The following is a 19,855-nucleotide window of genomic DNA, read 5'->3' on the forward strand; positions in this document are numbered from 1 at the left end:
GACTATCAAGGGATTGGCCACCCGGCCTAGTCCCCGCAAGACTGAGTTGCTCACCTCTGTTTGGCAAGCCAGTGAGAAAGTATACATCCGAGGGCTCTATCTCGAGCTGGTGCCCTCCTATGTAAAAGCATTGTTCTTGAACGTTCCATCGCTCAACCAGCCATTCCAAGAATCTTACCTGGCCCCTCATGCCCGGTATGGTCCAATATTTGTATAATCTGCATGCTCTTAGGGCATCCAGGGAAGGTTGATGATTTATTGCAGCTTCATCTTCCTCTACATGCTCTCTTTCTCTCCAGTCTAACATGATTAATGCCCTGCATATCAAAAATAGCAATTAGAAATTGATTTGGGAATTTTTGGTGGTTTTTTGAGAGAGTTGGGGTTTTGAAATGCGCGTTTCTCGGAAGACGCACCCCGGCTTTGTAGCACAGGGCGCCCGGACGCAGCTGGCCTGAAGGCGGGCTGCGTCTTCCGACCGTTTTCCCGTATGAGAAAAAGTCGGGGGACGCAGGTCACCCGAAGGGCACCTGCGTCCGCCGAGAGGCGCATTCCAAAACCAAAACCCCCCCAAAAAAATGAAACTAAGACCTAAAAAGTGATTCTAAACGGATAGAAATGTAGAGTAGGATGTGTAAAATACCTGGATGAGATGGCGTTCGATTCCGACGGTCAGATTTTCCGCAGCAACCACGGGAAGTTTCTTGTCAAAAGCTCCTTTTTCAACCTCCAAAGTCAAACGGTAAAAATGACATGGTAAAAGGTCTTTTTATAGGTTTTTTGGATGAATTAGTTCATTTTTTACCATGAAAAGATGTTTTTCGATGTATTTTTGCCTATTTTAAACAGGTATGAGTAATGTGTCGCTTTTGTGCAGGACAAAGGGATTTTCGAGGGAAATTGTCATTTTTCACAAATAAAAATATCAGAGTCATCTTTTAAGCCCTTTTCTGACTCCTAAAACATGAAAAGATCGCTGAGCGTTTCTTTTACACTCGTTAAAACGGAATTAAAAGACGGTCCCCTTTTAGCTCTTTTCTGACCGTAAAATCAGGAAAAGATTGCCGGGTTTTTGTCGTTTCAAACTCGATAAGGAAATAAAACGACGTGTCCTTGATCGCTTTTTACTTTTCAGGTTGACGACACTATTATGAAAGTACTCCTTGGTCGCAAGATCAAGCGGTTCCCCCAGGTATTATTTTATACTTTTTCGGGCTTGAGGGACACAAATATACGAAAAAGTTCAACGTGGAGTCTCCTTTAGTTTTTTCAGACTCTCTAAAATTGAAAAACGCCGAGTTTCTCCTATACTGGGCTCGTTAAACTTTTACAGTAGAGGACCTGTTCAATTACAAACAGGAACGAACCACTCCTTCCTAGGGTTCGAATTTAAACTAGGTTGGACTCGTCCGAAGGATGAGCTTATAATCAAGCATATGTTATCCTCCTCAAGCTTGTTAAAAATAAAGAGGTACTTGCCAGAAATGGTGGGGGAAAAGAGAGAAGAATGAACCTGTTTGTCACCTTTTGTCTCAGAAGAAACTTTATTACCGCTCTTGAACACGACACTTTTCATTCACCTGGGTTGGGAAATCTTTTACCTCACAGTTGACCAAACCACTTTGAAAGTCTTTAACCGGGTTCCGGGGATTAACTTTGAGTTATTCGTCACCAAGCCATCTGTTGTGTCGTTATGTGTTCAAGAGGTCTGCAAGAAAAACTTTCATCTGCAAAATACTTGTCATCCATTTGACCATCCCTGAGTCAGTCCTTACAGCAACATTTCTTCAACTTGAACAATGATTTCGTGTTGCGGGCTTGCCTGCAACGGGTCGCTTTCTATCGACATCGACACATTATCTAGAAAGATGACTTAGGAATCGACAGTACCTTGAAGTCTGCATGCATCAATGGCAGGTTTCTCGCCTTTGACGTCAGTTTACATCATTGACTTTCGATCAAAGGATTCCGTGAAGTGTTCGACATCAAAACATCTATTCACATTTCACGGGTTGTGCTTGGTACTTTGAGAACCATTGACATTACTGGTGGTTTCTTTCACGCTTGTTAACAGTTTGCATCATCGACTGGTAATCAAGTGGTTTCTAACATGTTCGACATCGAATCATTTAATCACATGGCTAGAATCGTACCAATTCGGGAAGTAGAAGTGAAGACCCTGGATCTAGTTTCTACCATCCAGGCTGCGAGGAGTTTTGTATTCATTATCTATGTAGACTAATCATAAACAGATGGCTGCGTCCATACTGTGTCTACAAAAGTCTATAAAAATGATGTACTGCAAGATCATTCCTGTATCAGAATCGTTAGTCCATTAGTTAAAGTTTTGAATCTGAGTATGGGAATGCCTACCTCAGTGATGATATAATCTTATCCATGTATTTTGTGTTGAAAATTGCAGGTTCCAACCAGGCCATCCACAAGACAATCCTTGAAATGATAAAGCGCTTCACCCTTCCTAGAATTACAAAACCCTACTCTATTCCAGGCTTCGCACTTTAGGGGGCAATCTGTTACACTAAAAAATGTCACCTTGACTACTTACAGTTAGTATGGCTCAAATCAACAGTCATGCTACCCTCTTAGGCAAGTCTCATGCCTCTGTTATCCATCTCAAACTCAAAGAAGAGAGAAAGTCTTGTAAAAACTATGTTTATCTCTGGGGTCGCAGGTTCTCTCTAGCCTTACCTGCGGGGACGCTGACCATGTTCACAAAATCTGCGTCCATGGACGCTCTGTATGTTAAGGGACAGGTGCGTCCCTCTGTAAAAGGCAAAATGCGCGAGTTTTATCTTGAAAAAGTTACTTGTGGTTACTTCTAGAACATTCTAGAGGTCGGTTTGATGAAATGGATGCGCCTCCAGTTGGTTCATGTATCTCTATTAAGGGGGAACTTATCCCATCAATAAGGGAGCTATCCCACCCAAAGAGGGGGATGATCCCATTGATAGTGGACCTGAATAACCTCTTTACAGCACTATAAATAAAGACATTGAGCCAGAGGGAGAAGAGGTTGGAGCTATACATTTTCTTTGGGTAAATGCTGCAGGATTTAGGTCTTCCATTTAGAACCTTTGTGAGGAGAGATTGTCTTTGCTTGATTCTACTTGGAAGTGGGTGAGCTTTGTCAAAGTAGAGGAAAACCCTTGATGGACCCTGGGAGGAACTTGCACAACACCAAGGCCAGGTTGTAAGAGTTTCTTTGTTTCGTTATTAATACAAACTGGTTTATTTTTCTCAATAGCTTGTGTTAATGAGTTATTTCATGTGTTCCTTGGTCTACATGTTGAATATATGTTTTATTATATGAAATGCAAGTGCTTGGTAATTGTTTGATTGTTTGTGGTTGCAGGAATTGACTTGAAGGAGGAGCTCATCCGGATTGGCAAGGACAAACTACAACAACAGCGTTTTGGAATAAGGTAAGCCTAAACACTTGTAGTTTTCATGTTGTAAAAGGTGTATTTAGAGAAAGATCACTCCATTTTGTCTTGTTTGTCATTAGAATGTCTTAGACTTCTAGGAAGGTCAGCTGTGTCCGCACCCTTGACCAATTCCGTGTGACAAGGATCGGGGCAGTCAATAATCCCTTTCCTTTTGAGAGGGAATGTTGAGAAATGACAACAAGAAATTCGAGTTTAAATTTGTCCTTGAATTAAACTGAGAATTAAAATCAAATTCTATTCTCATAGGAACTTGTAAATAGTTAATTAAGTTTAATTAACTTTATTAGTTTAGGAATTTTGAGTTGGAAGTCTTTATGAAGTCATGTATAGGTTCTCCCTAAGTTTTAGGGGTCCAGGATGAGTTTAATTGTGAGTTGTAATTAGACAACTCAATTTATTGAGTTAATGTTTAGTGAAATTAGTTCCAAACTATTTGTGGAACTAATAGAGAGTTAATAGATAGTTGGTGCACTAGTGCATCCACAAGTCTCAGTTTAGTTAAGTGAACAGTCCCTCATCGGAAACTCATGCATTGTTGATTATGAGAAAGAGTTAGTTGAGACTAGAGTGCACAGACAGTGTACAATCATTTGTGTGATTTACTGATTTGTAAATATCATTCATGTAATCATAGAAGGACCTACGTTTGGATTGCACAGTTTTGGATCTAAGTAAAAAACCAATTGCTATGAGTGGGATGGTGACGCATAAATGAGGACCGCCAGGTTATAAAGAATCCTAAACAATGTTAAAATTATAGCGTACACCATCTAATATGTCATAACAATTCACGAACATTATGAAAAATGTTGAGTTATTTAAATAATGTTTTTTGGTTTGCATATAGCCTTAAAAACTATGTTAGAGTGCTTAGCAGATGTGTAAGAATGTTAATATATATATATATATATATATATATATATATATATTATATATATATATATATATATATATATATATAATAATAATTGAATTAAAAATGAGGGTAATTATCATATATTTGCAAGGTGAAAAATTATATCATAATTAAGTTAATAATGAATAATAAAGACAGTCATTATTAGATTTTGTCTGTTAATATGAGTTAACTTTTTATATTATTAAAAAAAACATATAAAATAATTGGTGAGTAATTTATGAGAAGCTATATGTATATAGCTACCTTAAGTTTGTATCTATAAAATATTAGTTTGAATTTATTTAACAAATAGATTTATTAGGTGTTTAGGGGATGAAATTTTTCAAATTTTGAAAACTTTTAACTTGCCCATCTTTGAGGAGATCTTTGAAAAATTGGTTCTTGTGGAGTGTTTATAAATTTTAATAATTTTGGATTTTTAAGTTGCAATATTTAATTTATTTAGTCTAATATTGAAGTATATAGAAACCAAGTAATGATGAAAATGGATTGTTTTCCTAATCTATTTTCAGATTAAAATAATGAATGAAAGTTGTTGCTCTGGTGATTTAACGTTTTTCTTTTTTTGTTTGCAGTATACAAGGGAAGTTTTCCTTTATTGCCAACAAAGGTTGTTACTTTTGGTATGGATATTACTATTTCGAAATTTTTCCCCTTTGACGTTATTGAGCTTCTCTTTCATTGGCTTCCTTTGTTGGTGTTGATGAAATTTAAGTTGGTTTGTAGACAATGGTGTCTTGTTTTTCTTGTGGATTGTGATCGATGTCATGAGAAAGAGCTAGGATTTATTTCTTTGTCCACTTGTTTTCCCAATGATTGCTTCCTAGAATCATACCTTAATAATAGTGGTTGCTTTTTGACTATGGTGTTTCCTTTTCTTCATTCTACATACATAATGAATGTACAGTGGCATCAATGATTCTCTTTAGCATGCCTGGAAATTATTTTCATACAAAAAATTATTTCGTTGTTAACCCTTTTCCGAAGATGTTTAGAAATGTTGGAGTTCTTAGTGTTGGGGAGTGAGGATTATTCTATTTATTTCAAAAATGCAGTCCGGGAAATTATTCATGCATGTTTTTGAGACATGTTTGTAAAAACATGGATTCACATTTTCTCATTTGCAGTAGTGTTGACAATATTTGGAAGAGGACAGAGCTTCCATACGGTGGTGTAACTCCACCAAAGGAGGCTATATTCTTTAAAGAAAAGTTTTATTGGGTATATCTAGATAGAGATTATGAAGATTACCCTACTTATGGTTACACTATCTACTGGTTGGAATTGAACAGAAATAATTGGGGTTATTTGTTTGTTCCTATTGTTGACATACAATGTATGTCATTAGGGTTATACAAGAATCAACTTGTTTGTGTTGTTAATAATGGTCGCACGTCTGTTTGGTCACTTGAAGAGATAGAGAATTTTCAATTTGGTTGACTCTCGAAAGAGAAAAGTTTGGAATATTTTGAAGATGATTGGGAACACAGATGGTTGTTGCTTCAATATGTATCTTTGGATATAAATAGTAAATCTACAGGTTACCTACCTTTGCGCATAGTTGGAGAAAAAGTACTTATGCACGGTTGGTCTGGAGTGCAGTTAAAGTTGTATGATTTACTGAGTGGACTGTGCAAAATAGAAATTTTTTATGGATTGTCCATGCTTGAAGCGTCATGCTTCTATCTACAAAGAGTTGAAGAATTTGATGATGTGGTTGAAAATGGAAATATTTTTTTGCTGATTCCTAATGCAGATTCTATTGTTGAGATACCTCCACTACCCGTGGATGTATTCAAGTAGTGTTTGAGGCATGAACATGTTCATTTTTGTATATTATTGTAGACCATATGTATGTCTAATGTTTTTAAATATTTTTTTGAACATCATTTTAATTCACATTTTGAAGTGATATTAACGAGATAGCCTCATGCTTCTATCTACAAACGGTGGAGGATTTTGATGATGTCATTGAAAATAGAAATGTATTTTCAGTTATTCATAATGTAGATTGTATTCTTCACATAGGTGTAGTACGCGTGGACGTATTGATTTAGCGTTTCAGGCTTGAACATGTTTTTTTTTTGATAATGCAGAAGACCTTCTGTATGCTTTTAAATATTTTTTTAACATCATTGTAATTCACATTTTGAAATTATATTCATGACATACGTATGGTAAATTTCGAATGCAGTTTGTATTTCTTTATTTTTAATTTCTTCAACTTATCATTGTATCGATTATGTGTAAGGGGAACATTTTTGCATGTGTCCCAAGTTTGTCATGGGAAACATAATTTCTCAAATATTTATTCTCTGCACTTTTGTTAGTTTTTAGTTATTTCGAGATTGAAGAGTATATATTATTGTCAAACAGAACTTCAAAACGCCTTTTCAACTGACTTTAACGTTATCATAGAGATGTTGAGCAAAATAAAAAGCAAGAGTGGTGTGAAAAAACCTCGCTCTGCTGCTACACGACAACGATTAAGTGAATACCAACGACAGTGGTATCAAAAGAATAAGGAAGTCATTAAAGCATGGAGAAGAGTTGCGTATCAATGAAAGAAAAGAGCTTTAGCAAATGATGAACAAGGTGGACCTGTAAATCATAACTATGAAAAGAGCAATGGTTTTCTGTAGTGAAATTTTTTTTTTGATGGTCATTTTGTTGCACGTTTTTTATTTGAAAGAACTTATATTTTTTGAAGGTTTACTAACTTTTGTCTTTTCTTAGGAATATTGTGTTTTTAAAGAGAGTCTTCATCTCAATAACAATGGTATTTTTTGTGAAAACAATGAAAGAAATGCAGGTTTTGGAGTTGATAAGAACTGTAGGAATGAAGAATTTCCTGAAATGGTTGAAAATTTGGGAGACTTTGTTGGTGAAGAGGGTCAGGCATTTCTTGGTAGATACTATACTGTTAATAAAGTTACCTCTGTTGAAGCTGTATATAATGTGCTTGTTGGAACAATGTAGGGAGATCAATTTTTTTTTTCTTTTGCATTTTTTTCTTGTGCATTTGAACTTTTTGTTGTTCTATTTTTTCCTGTATTATTTTTTCATATTTGTTTCAAAATCATTACTAATCAAAAAATAGATTCAGAAGCAGTCAAACCTTTATTTCTTCCTAAATGCAAGGGTTGACGACCAACTTGTCAAACTTCAAGAAATGATGAAATGTACAATAAGACTAATTGTAAGTTTATAAACTTTTGTTTGTACATAGGAGAACATTTTGTTTGGTTTGTTGTTAATTCTCTGGAAATTTTGGTCTTCTTCCATATATCTTCTCAGATGTTGTATGTTTTGGAATATTGTGTTTACATAGGGACCCTTGGTAGAGATGAGAACCTTGGGGGCTGTGGATATGGTGCAACAAATGTTATAATGGAAGATAGGGAATCTGATTCTAGGGAAGAAGTTGTTGCATATGATATTTTTGGTGATAGTAATATACTTGCTATAATGGTTGATGACTTGGGTCATGTTGACGGTGCTAGACCTGCCAACATGTCAAGGGATCTCCCCGGCAAGAATTCCCAACTAGACCTCAGAAAGTTTGGAGTAAGAGTCCCAGCAGTGGGTAGTACAATATCGCCTTGACTGCAGTTGCACACAGAGGTAAGTATGATGTCCTTATTGGTAGAAAGGGTGTGACCTTGCAGAAAGTGATGGAAGGCGCATGAAAGGCTCTAACACATGGAATGTGGGAAGATTGCACCCCTTAGAAACCTGTGATAGCATGTAGCTTGAAAGGGAACACACAAGTAAAAATACACGATGAGATGGAAAGCAGGATAGGAAAATATCCAAAGTGATGGATTATACCAACAACACTCTTTGATAAGATTCATATAAACACATACAAAATAGTCCATACATACATGCGTAAATTACAACTACATACATCATTTAAGTAACTAGGATAGCCGAACTACAATAACAATATATGCATGAAATGTGTTGGCTCTGTTATATTAAAAGAGTGAAAGATCCAATCATACATACAACCATGACAACTGCTAGCCCCAATAGCGAAACATTACAGTCACTGTTGCCTTCTCCTCCAAAAAGATGTAATAACTCTGCACTTTGGAGAAGCCAAGGCTCGTTACAATACACTCCAAGATTTCTCTAAGATATACCTATAGGAAGCTTGACTCCTAAAAGCCTGAAAAATGGGTTATGAGGTTCTATAAATAGAAAAGGGTGGGGTGACCCTTAACATTCCCCTTTGTGACTCTTCAAATACCCTAATGACTCTTCAACTTACACATGATTGTTACATTCTACTATTGACACTTGGTCTTTCACTTATACAACATGTTTACAATACAATCTGCACATGTACCCATGTGAGACAAAAATGGGCTTGAGTAAGCCATGCAATACTTCACTAATACTGAGATAGCTGTGGGAAGACTAACTCTTCGACATCCTCTCGATGGTCGATAGTGGTGAACTGATGCCAAGCAGGGTAGCCTGTTATCGTGTCTATGTACTTTGTGGTGACATCCTTATGCAAGTGAAATATAGCCTCCATTGCATCTTGGTACAATGATTTGGCACCTCTTTCCAACTCGTCGGATAGCATGCACATCATGGTCTTCAGTGCAGTTAGACCAACAACATACTAGGGCATAGTGTTTGTGCTCATCTGCAAGTTTGCACTTGTGGCTATGCGCATTTACTGATCAAAATACATGTCTAGCTCCAGTTAGAATTGGTTATTTTCTTTTGCCTCAGTGTGTGTGCCAATGGATGGGATCTCATGTGTGTGCACAATGACATCCATGCTCTTGAACACTTGTGCATGTGAAGCTTGTAAGTTGACGATGAGCTGCGAGAGTTCCTCATAGTTCCAGATCTGAATCTGGATGCATGCCTTCAACTCCACTGCCTTTGGCTTCATCACCTTTGGCAAGTGAAACGGTGCTCCCTTGCACCTCATTTTCAAATATCTACATGTGATTGATAGCCGTGTGTATGTCTGTAAAGATGTGTGCTCTCCTAGCATAGTGTTGCTACCAACGCTAAGATGTACAAATGAGTTATGCACAGTGACGAACCTGTAGTATAGCTTCCGCATGACTGTCTCGAGAGACAGTACTTGTTCAAGTATTGCTTTCCTCAACTCTACTCTAGCGGATGTTGTAACTTGTTATTCTCTCTTCTTGGTCGGTTGTAGGTCCTTAACCATACGCTCGTTCTCAGCTATCAAGAATCTAAGACTCGAGCAGGTGGCTTTGGCATATGCCTTGGTAACATCGGCCAATGCAGTTGGATGTCTGCGTACATCAGACACGATCACTCGTTCTTCAAACTGTGTAGGAGATACATGAACATCTAGAATGGGTGCTCTACGTGACTACACAACTCTATGTTGTGATTCATCGAAAGATATGTTGCGCACATCCACTTCTGGATTGTCCTCAAGTATTTTAGTGTCTCCTTGATCGCTTGGGACTTTCTCTATTCTCGGATCTAGTGAAGCTGGTGGAGTGACCTCTTGGTTCTGAGGCATGAGGTCAAGGTCCTAATCTAACTATGGATGAACCACATCCATGTCTATCTTCTCTAGCATCTGTTCAGTATCCTGAGTGAAGCCTTGCTCCTGGGATTACTCACCTGTCTACTATGTGCCAGCTGCTCGAATGAGTCAATAACCTCTATGGGCGTAGTTTCATCAATGTGTGCATGTTGTGCCTCCTGAACATTCATATTCCTACTACACTTCCTTCTCTCTTCTGCGCGACTCTTGTTCTTCCCTGAGTTTCTTCTTCAACTCCTACAACTCCTTTTCTACCTCCTGGAGCTTTTGCTTCTCCCTCTGTATTTGCATGATCCTTATGTCATGTTGCCTCCTCTTTGTGATCCTTAACACAAGTGGATCTTCTTTAAACTTGTAGCTTTTGTCCGCCTCTACACTATCAAAAACCTTCCTCTTACCTTTGTCATGTGCAGGTTTGTTACTCTTTGTTGTTGCTGATGATGCTGCTCTCTGAGATGCTGCTGCCTTTTGTACTGCTAACAATTGTGCTGCCATTCTGACTGGTTCATTGAGCCTTGAGAAGCTATAGCAGTATCTCCATGGGTCTTCCTCAGGTCAATGACATGCCCCGTGGATCCAAGGATGATACACTCTCATATAGTGTTCCTTCACTGAGAAATGCGGGTCATATGGATTGAAACTTCTAATGTTGAAGGTGAACCTTTTGAATTCCTCCATCTCAGACTCAGCATGCTTGAGATTTTGGATCTCATACAAACTGATCTGCAAAGGAAGAGCAGGCCAAGGTGCCTTCTTCTTCTTGTGCAGTCTTGCTGACAACCCTGTCGAGATGTGGCATGCAACCTCTTGCATGACCAACTTATCCATGGAAAACCTCAGTAAAACATGCAGAGCCTTCTTCGTGTTGTACATCTGGATGAAAGTGCCAAGGGGTGAGGCATACTGATATGCTATGTCAACCAATGCCTCCATCTCTTCCTGCGACATTCAAGGTGGATCCTGCTCAAATATCATCTTGTACATCAAGGTGACGAAGTGGTCTGATAGTTGTATTATAACTCCATTGAAGCTGCATTTAGAGAACAACCTACAATAGGTGTGGACAAAGGTTTCTAAAGGTGTCCATGCCCAATGCAAGCCTCAAAACTACTGACGGGCACAGATTGCATCAAGTATGTAAGTGGACATGAAAATATTTTCTTGCTAACCCTTGGGTGGATGTTGGGCTTCTGTTACTTGTTCCTTCAGTCGAAGAGCCAACATGTTGGACCAGTTGAAAGGTATTCCTTCGTTTTCCAACTGATCCAACACAATCACCCAAATCTGTGGGAATGTTTCTGTGCTCTCTTGGCTGCATAAGAAGCATGCAAAGCTGACCAAGAGATGATAAGAATTTTGCAGTATCATTGTCTTGTACACTTGGTTGGGTGTTGTCCTGAACTTAGAAGGCTCCTTCACCCAGCTCTTCAAGATGTCTCTTGAGTTTTCACTACTACTGGTTTTGGTGAAGGGTGCATCCATTGTGACCACTGACTGCTGAAAGTGTACATCTCCTAAAAGTCTTGTGCCCTAAAGGTAGAGAGTTCTATTCCACTAAAAATGCTCAATTCCATTATCTCTGGATTAGTATGTGAGATAATCCAATGGATCATGTCCACGCATGGAAACGTGGGATACCTGCATGAAATCTGGTACAAGTCAGACTTGTGTATGTTGACATAAAATCTGCGATCCTCCATATTCTCCTTGAAGGTGCTTCAAAAGATGTCTTTGATATCCTACCATTTCATCTCGATCTCCTTGTCTATGAAGAGCTTAGTGTCTTCATAGATGGGTAAACTCATAAACGCTTGCTCGACCACATCTCCAATTGCGCTCTTAATGGTGTCCTTTGACCTTGCTCTCTTTTAAGCCATCGTACTTGTACTTATAAGAGACGAATGAACACTTGTGATACCTGGAGACATAGAAACGCTCATGGCAAGCACAATGTTAGTTGAAAAAAAAAAACTTGAGGAATGACATGCAACACACCTAGGTGGTTGACTGGAAGATTTGCACAATTTTCACTTGGAGGTTGACTACCAGAACTGCGCAGAACACAGTCCATACTATCACTGAGATGATTGAATATTGAAACTACATAGAGCATAGTCTAGCTTGGCCTGTTGAGGACTGAAACTGCACACTGTGCAGTTTCAGTAAGCATGACTGCAACCTGGTAAAATTGTATTGCGTAATTCCGAGGGCCAATGGGGCACTGCCTCTCAGAATTGTGTAGAGCAAGCCTGGGAGGCTAGTGTTGGGAAAGATCTACATAGTTCCTAGGATCAAAGCATGGCCTTCCATCCCAAAAATGTGTAGTGCAAGCTAGACAAGACAATGTTTGAGCCAAGGCAGCTTAGACCCACCGACGGGTGACTGAAAACAGTAAAGACTTAATGCATGTGCAAAGTTGGGTGCAAAAATGAGTGAATGAACATGCATGTAAATAGTAAGTGTAGGATTGAATAGATGGGAAAACAAGTAAGTGTGTGAAGCGAGTCGCCGCAATGACGACTGTTAGTGCAGAAACAGTGTCATTCATGTGACTACAAGGACATGTAATGGAAAACTTGAAACAATGCTTCTACAAGATAACATGCATTAAAATGACAGCAAGCATTCAACAAAACAAAGAAAACAACCCTCACACAAACTGAAATATAAAAAGAGATAAAACAATAGTAAAAGACATGAAAAGAGGACTTACCTAGAAAAAGCTAAGCCGAGTGTGTCAAATGCTCCTAGATGTGATGGAGGATGCTAGAGCTCCAAGATAAAAGTGAAGAATGAGCTCTGAAGAGTCAAATAAATAATTTTGATAAGATCAAAGCTTATAATGCGCATGCCACAAATATAGGAAAAGAAACACTTTGCGGGAGGTTTCTAAAACAACTTTTGCATGTAACCCACAACTGCTAAAAATGGATCCCTAAAATCTAGGGATGTTTTTTTCTTTTTTCTTTCTGTTTTTTGGGGAAAAATAAACCCATGCATGAAAAGAAAGATTTCCCAGTCCTTGAGGGATTCGGTCAACTTGGGAGCACATGTAATAGACTGCAAGCCCCAGAGTGACTTATGCACAGTTTCTGGGATGAGTGGCTCTGGCTGCCCCTAAGGCTCTACGCAATTTCTGGACTAAAGCCAAGGTTGTCAGCCAGATTTGAGAAAATTTTCAGAGAAATCCTAGTCATGGGTTGCTCTGCCCAATTTTCAGAGGGAAGATAGTCTACTTTCTCTACTCATTTCGGGAGAGCAACAGGTTTCCTTGATTCTTTGCGCAATTCTTGAGAGCAAGGCTAGTTTCCCTCCAGTTCTACGCAATTCTACAAGTGAGCACAAGAGCCAATTGATGACCATTTCACTGAATGTTAGCTTGTGGATGAAAGGAAAACAAGCTAGCAAATGTAAGCTGATAAGCCACAAAAACTCAACTGAAGCATAAGTACCTGTTAGTGCAAGATATGGTTTTGAGTATGGTTTGTAGGAAGGCTCCAAAACAAAGCTAGGGAAAAATATTGGAGGATGGTTGTAGCAGCTACAACATTGGCAACAAACTAGTAGAACTCCAGCTCTCTGAATGGACCTTGTTTCGTGAAAATCAAGTCTAACTCCTCTGAAAGTATTGTTTGATTCTCTGATCATCTTAGTTTCCACACTAGCTTGAGTGAAAGATGTAGCACCTTCCATGCTCTTTATTAGTCACCACACGTTCCAAGAAAAGTCAGCTTAGTTGTTTCAATCGGGAATGAGGGGTATATTGGTGAACAAGAAATATGACTGTCAAAGTTTAAGTTTCATCTCTGGTGTTGCTCCACTGCGAGCAGGCCTAGACAATACCCCAATAGAGTCACATGGGAACACAAGCACTATTCCGCTGCTAGTAAGCATCACCTCTCTACACAGGAAGCCTTTCTCTTCTTTCGTCTTATTCATTTTTTCAAAACTTTTCACATTTTCAATTTCTCATTTTTTCATTTTTTAAAGAACTGTGCGTAGGCACTTATTTATTTAAGAGGTGGAAGAGGGATCCCGACTTATTGAGAGCAAAAGAGGTTGTTCCTTCAGAGAAGTATTTATGTATACCTCTGAGATACTTGTTAAGGTTTTCCCCTTCACCTTACTCTACTTGACTAAGCTGAAAAGGGTTAACCCAAAAATAGCCGACTAGAGTAGGTGGTACTAGTTATAGCGCAAGTGTTGTTTTTTCACCCAGATTCACTTCAAACTAAACATATTTTCCATTGGTGTATCATTGACTGAAGACAACAAGTTATGCATAAAGAGAGAGGACAATAGACAACCAACTATTGGTAGCTGTACAAATCCTCTTGTACTTTACCCTGCTTGTCTTAAGAGTTACACATGGTTTCATGCAAAACTAACCTACGGATGTAAAACAAGCAAACAAGACATAAAGAAAATAGCAGAAGAAAATGTGAAAGAAAAGAAATTAAATAAAGCATGCAAGCAAGAAAACAAACAAGTAAAGCAAGAAAGCAAACATGCATGCAAGAAAACCAGTCAAAAAGCAAACACTACTCCTACTTCTAAGCTAACAATGCATGGGTTAGCTCACGTGAAGTGATATTTCCAATGTAACCACTGGTGCATTGGTTGACCCATGTTGGTGAAGGCATGCTTCGTGAACAACATAGTCAAGCGAACCAACAAACATGAAAGATATAACAATGAAGACAAACACACTTTGAGTTTAGATGCGTCCACAGAAAAGAAAAGAGTGAAAGCACACGACAAGCAGTTTGTGGACTAGCCATGGTGTTGTGGCACACTACGTTTAGATGATAAGCATATGCACTCTCTTGACAATGAAAAAAAAAGTAAACATGAGAAAAAGAGACAACTTATATCTTCCTAGTTTGCTTTCTGTGTAAGATTACTCCAATGCATGAGCAACAGGATCATGTGATTTGGGTGGAGGAAGGGAAATCTGTGTGTTGGATTGATCTTCAATGCATATAGATGAACGATGAGGAGCCTTGGGTAGTTCAAAAATTTCCTAATTGGAAGAGAAACTACCCTCAAGACAGCGAGGGCCTGACATAACCATCAGCTCAAGCTGAAGTGCCTCGACAAACTAGGGGGTTTCGACTTCATCTACAGATAGATCATCATAAACAATTGGCTTTGAAATATCAACAATGAGTGAATAAACATCGTGATCGAATACAGGAGTAAAATTATCATGATACCTACAATAAAAAAAATCAATGAGTTCATCAGAATACTCATGATCTGATGAATCAAACAGAGGGGTAGATGAGAAGCAAGAATGTTCACCCTCTGCGTTTCCAAAAAAAGTAGATGAAAAATCAAGTGGATTTTTAGTAAAGAATTTTTCCTCTCCACTATCAAATGATGGACTGACATCGGCTGTGTTATGCAAATGATCGGAAGTAGATGCATTTGGGGATGAATTTAGACAAGGAAAATCAAAGATAGAAGAATCACCAAAGATGTCAGGAAAAATTAGAGGAGGCATGGACAGAAGGGGGTCATCCTTCACCGTAGGTTGATGCTCAGATTCCCAGTCATACTTATCATAAATGTTAGTGCAAGTTGGTTGTGCAACATCAATTCTGTCGATGGCTTGATCCTCATTCCCAATAGGTGTAGAGTTGGGAATGAAAGAACATAAGATAATACAATTTGGAGGATCAACATAACGTGAAGATGGAGGTTGAGGTAACAAGTGAAAATGACAACCCATTGGCTACCCAACCAAATCTGCACAAAAGTTAAGAGTAGTGAGGGTGGAAGCCTATACCAGCTGAATAAATGTGTGTGTGTGCTCTCCCACATCACTCTACGGAGGTGGATATGTTTGAAGAGGGGAAGATGGAAAATCACTTGCGACAACAACTATGTCCTTTTGTGATTGTGCAACATCATCATTGAAGTATGCCGAGAAAGGTTTGAATTTTTCTTCACTTTGGTATAAATTTATTTATGATAGCGATATTCAAATCTATCCATAAGATATTAGAATTTTTTCTAACTTTTCGGAGCTTCAAACATGAGTAGATGGAATCACTTCCAAAAATCCATAGGCGATTCATGTGGGACCTTTCGTTGTTTTAAAATTTTCTTGACAAGAGCTTTAGGATCAAAATGGTGAAAAATAGATTTGATTAGATCAATGAACTTATTAAATGAGTGCACGCAATTATGAGGCACGTTGAGGCACCAATGTTTCGGGAATTCACAAAGTGTGTATGCAAGCAACATACTGACTTTTACTTCATCAAAATATTCCTCATTCCCCAAGAAGGCAATGAAGTCATTGAAGCGCTCAGGTCAGGCCACTTCACCTTCACCATCATACGTGAGTTCCGACAAGTGATCAACAAACTCCTTGGTGACTTCAAAGGAATGTGTGTTGGAAAAACATCATGGAGGGTTAACTACAACAATATCCATGATAGATGTGTGAAGATTCATAGGATTTAAGGACTCAGCTTGTCATCTGTCCGTCCTCCTAGTGCCGGAAATGTTGATGGTGTTGGACCCACCAATATGTGAGGGATCTCCCCAGTAAGAAGTCCCAACTAGACCTTAGACAATTTGGAGTAGGAGTCCCAGTAGTGGGTAGTACGATATTTCCTTGATTGTAGTTGCACGCAGAGGTAAGTAAGATGTTCTTGTTGGTAGCAATGGTTTGACCTTGTAGCAAGTCAAGGAAGGTGCATGAAAGGATATAACACACAGAACCGAGGAAGAGTGCACCCATTAGAAACCTGTGATAGCACGCATCTTGAAAGGGAACATACGAGCAGAAAAAAACACGTGATGGAAAGCAGGATAGCCGATGATCCAAAGTGATGGATTATACCAACAACACGCTTCGATAAGCTTCATATGAACACGTACGAAATAGTCCATACATACATGCTTAAATTATAGCTACATACATCATTAAAGTAACGAGGATGGTCGAACTACAATAAAAATATATGCATGAAATGTGTTGGATCTATTATATTGAAACAATGAAAGGTCCAATCATACATACAACCATGACAACCACTAGCCCTGATAACAGAACATTATAGTCATGAACCAAATTAGTTGGTTCGAAATATCACCAAATCCTAATGATGTGATTAATCCGAAAGACATTTATCTACAATATGGATCACAAAAGTCTTAGATCTAACATTACAGTCACTGTTGCCTACTACTCCAAAGCGATGTACTAGCTCTGCACTGTGGAGAAGACAAGGCTCGTTACAATACACTCCAATCTTATTCTAAGTTATAACTAGAGGAACCTTGGCTCCCAAAAGAATATACAATGAGTTATGAGGTTCCATAAATAGCAAAGGGTGGGGTGACCCTTGACATTACCCTTTGTGACACTTCAACTACCCTCATGACTCTTCAACTTACACATCACTGTTACATTCTTCTATTGACACTTGGTATTTCACTTATACAACATGTTTACAATACAATTTTCACATGTACCCATGTGAGGAAAAAATTGCTTGAGTAAGCAATGCAAGACATGGCTAAGACTCGGATAGTTGTTGGAAGAGTAACTCTTCAACATCCTCTCGATGGTCGATGGTGGAAAATTGATGCCAAGCTTGGTAGTCTATTATGGTGTCCGCATATTCTGTGGTGACATCCTTCTGAAAGTGAACTCTTGCCTTTATTTCATCTAGGTACACTAATTTGGCACCTTTGTCCAACTCGTCATATAGCATGCACATCATGGTCTTGAGTGCACTCGAACTAACAACATACTGGTGGATAGTGTCCGCACTCATATGAAAATCTATGTTGGTGGTTGTGCACATCAACTTATTAAAGTACATGTCCATCTCCAGATGGACTTGGGTCTTTTACTTCTCCTCGATGAGTCTGCCAATGGATGGGATAGCATGCGTGTGCACAATGACATCTATTCTCCTGAACACACTTGCATGTGAAGCTTGTAATCTCGTGATGAGCTGCGGTAGTTCCTCATAGTTCTGGATTTGACTATGGATGTCTGCCTTCAACTCCACAACCTTTGGCTTCATCATCTTTGGCAGGTGCAGCGGGGCTCCCTTGTACCTCATTATCCATATTTACATGTGATCGACAACGGTGTGTACGTTTTTCAAGATGTGTTCTCTCCTAGCACAACACTGCTACCAACCGTTAAGATGGAAAATTGACTTATGCACGATGACAAACCTAAAGTACAACTTCCGCATGACTGTCTCGAGAGATGACACTTCATCAAGTATCACTTTCCTCAACTTTGCTCTAGTGGATGTTGTAACTTGTTCTTCTCCCTGCTTAGCTGCTTGTAGCTCCTTAGCCATGCGCTCATTCTCAACTATCAAGAATCTAACACTCGAGCTGGTGGCTTCGGCATATGACTTGGTAGCATTAGCATATGTCTTGGTAGCATTGGCCAATGCATGTAGATGTTTGTGCACATCGGACGTGGTCACTCATTCTTCAAACTATGCAGGAGATACATGAACATCTGGAGTTGGTGCTCTATGTGACTGCACAACTTGGTGTTGTGATTCATTGAAAGATATGTTGTGCACATCCACTTCTAGATTGTCCTTAAGGATTTCAGTGTCTCCTTGATTGCTTGGGACTTTCTCCGCTCTTGGATATAGTGAAGCTGGTGGAGTGACCACTTAGTTCTAAGGCATGAGGCTAGTGTCCTGATCTAACTCTCGCTAAACTACATCCATGTCCATCAGCTCTAGCATATGTTCAATATCTTGAGCGAAGTCTCGCTCCTGTGGCTGCTCACCCTATCTACTACGTGCCAGCTACTTGGATGAGTTAATAACCTATATAAGCACAGTTTCATCAATGTGTGCATGCTATGCCTCCTGTTGTTCCTATTCCTGCTACACTTCTCTCTTCTGTGAAACTCTTGTTCTTCCTTGAGTTGCTACTTCAACTCCTGCAATTGATTTTATGCCTCCTCCAACTTCTTCTTTTCCCTTGGTCTTTGTGAGATCCTTTTATCATGCTTCCACCTCTTTGCCTCAAACTCCAAAGCTTCTCTTAACACAAGTGGATATGCTTTGAACTTGCAACCTTGCTTTTCCTTTGTGTTGTTGGCAACCTTCATCTTTCCTTTCTCAAGCATAGATCTGCTACCCTCTACTATTGTTGATGATGTTTCTCTCTAAGATGCTACTGCCTTTTGCACTGCTAACTACTCTACAACTATTTTGAACAGTTCATTGAGCCTTGAGAAGTTATAACAATATCTCCATGGGTCTTCCTCAGGCCAACGAGACACCCCATGGATCGAAGGATGATACACTCTTATACATTGTTCCTTCACTAAGTAATGCAGGTTGTATGGATTGAAATTTCTAGTGCCATAGGTGAACCTATTGAATTCCTCCATCTCGACCTCAACATGCTTGAGGTTTTGGATCTTATACAACATGATCTGTAAAAGAAGAGCGGGACAAGGTGCCTTCTTCTTCTTATGCAATCTCGTTGACAACCCTGTCGAGATCATGTATGCAACCTCTTGCATGACCAGCCTGTCCAAGGAAAACTTTTAAAACATGCAGAGCCTTCTCTGCGTTGTACATCCAGATGAAGGTGCCAAGGGGTGAGGCATACCAATCTGCTATGTCAACCAATGCCTCCATCAATTGCTGTGACATGCAAGGTGGATCCTGCTCAAAGATTATCCTATACATTAGGGTGACGAAGTGGTCTGATAATTGTATTATAACTCCATGGAAGCTACATTCAAAGAACAACCTGCAATTGGTGTGCACAGAGGTTTCTGAAGGTGTCCATGCCCAACCCAAGCCTGGGAATTGCTTACGGGCACATATTGCATCAAGTATGTAAGCGAACATGAAAAGCTTTCCTTGTTGACCCTTGGGTGGCTATTGGGCTTAAATT

The sequence above is a fragment of the Pinus tabuliformis genome, chromosome 2_2 (genome assembly GCF_031772625.1).
Source record: "Pinus tabuliformis cultivar Carrire ecotype Pingquan chromosome 2_2, CPIR1, whole genome shotgun sequence".
NCBI lineage: Eukaryota > Viridiplantae > Streptophyta > Pinopsida > Pinales > Pinaceae > Pinus > Pinus tabuliformis.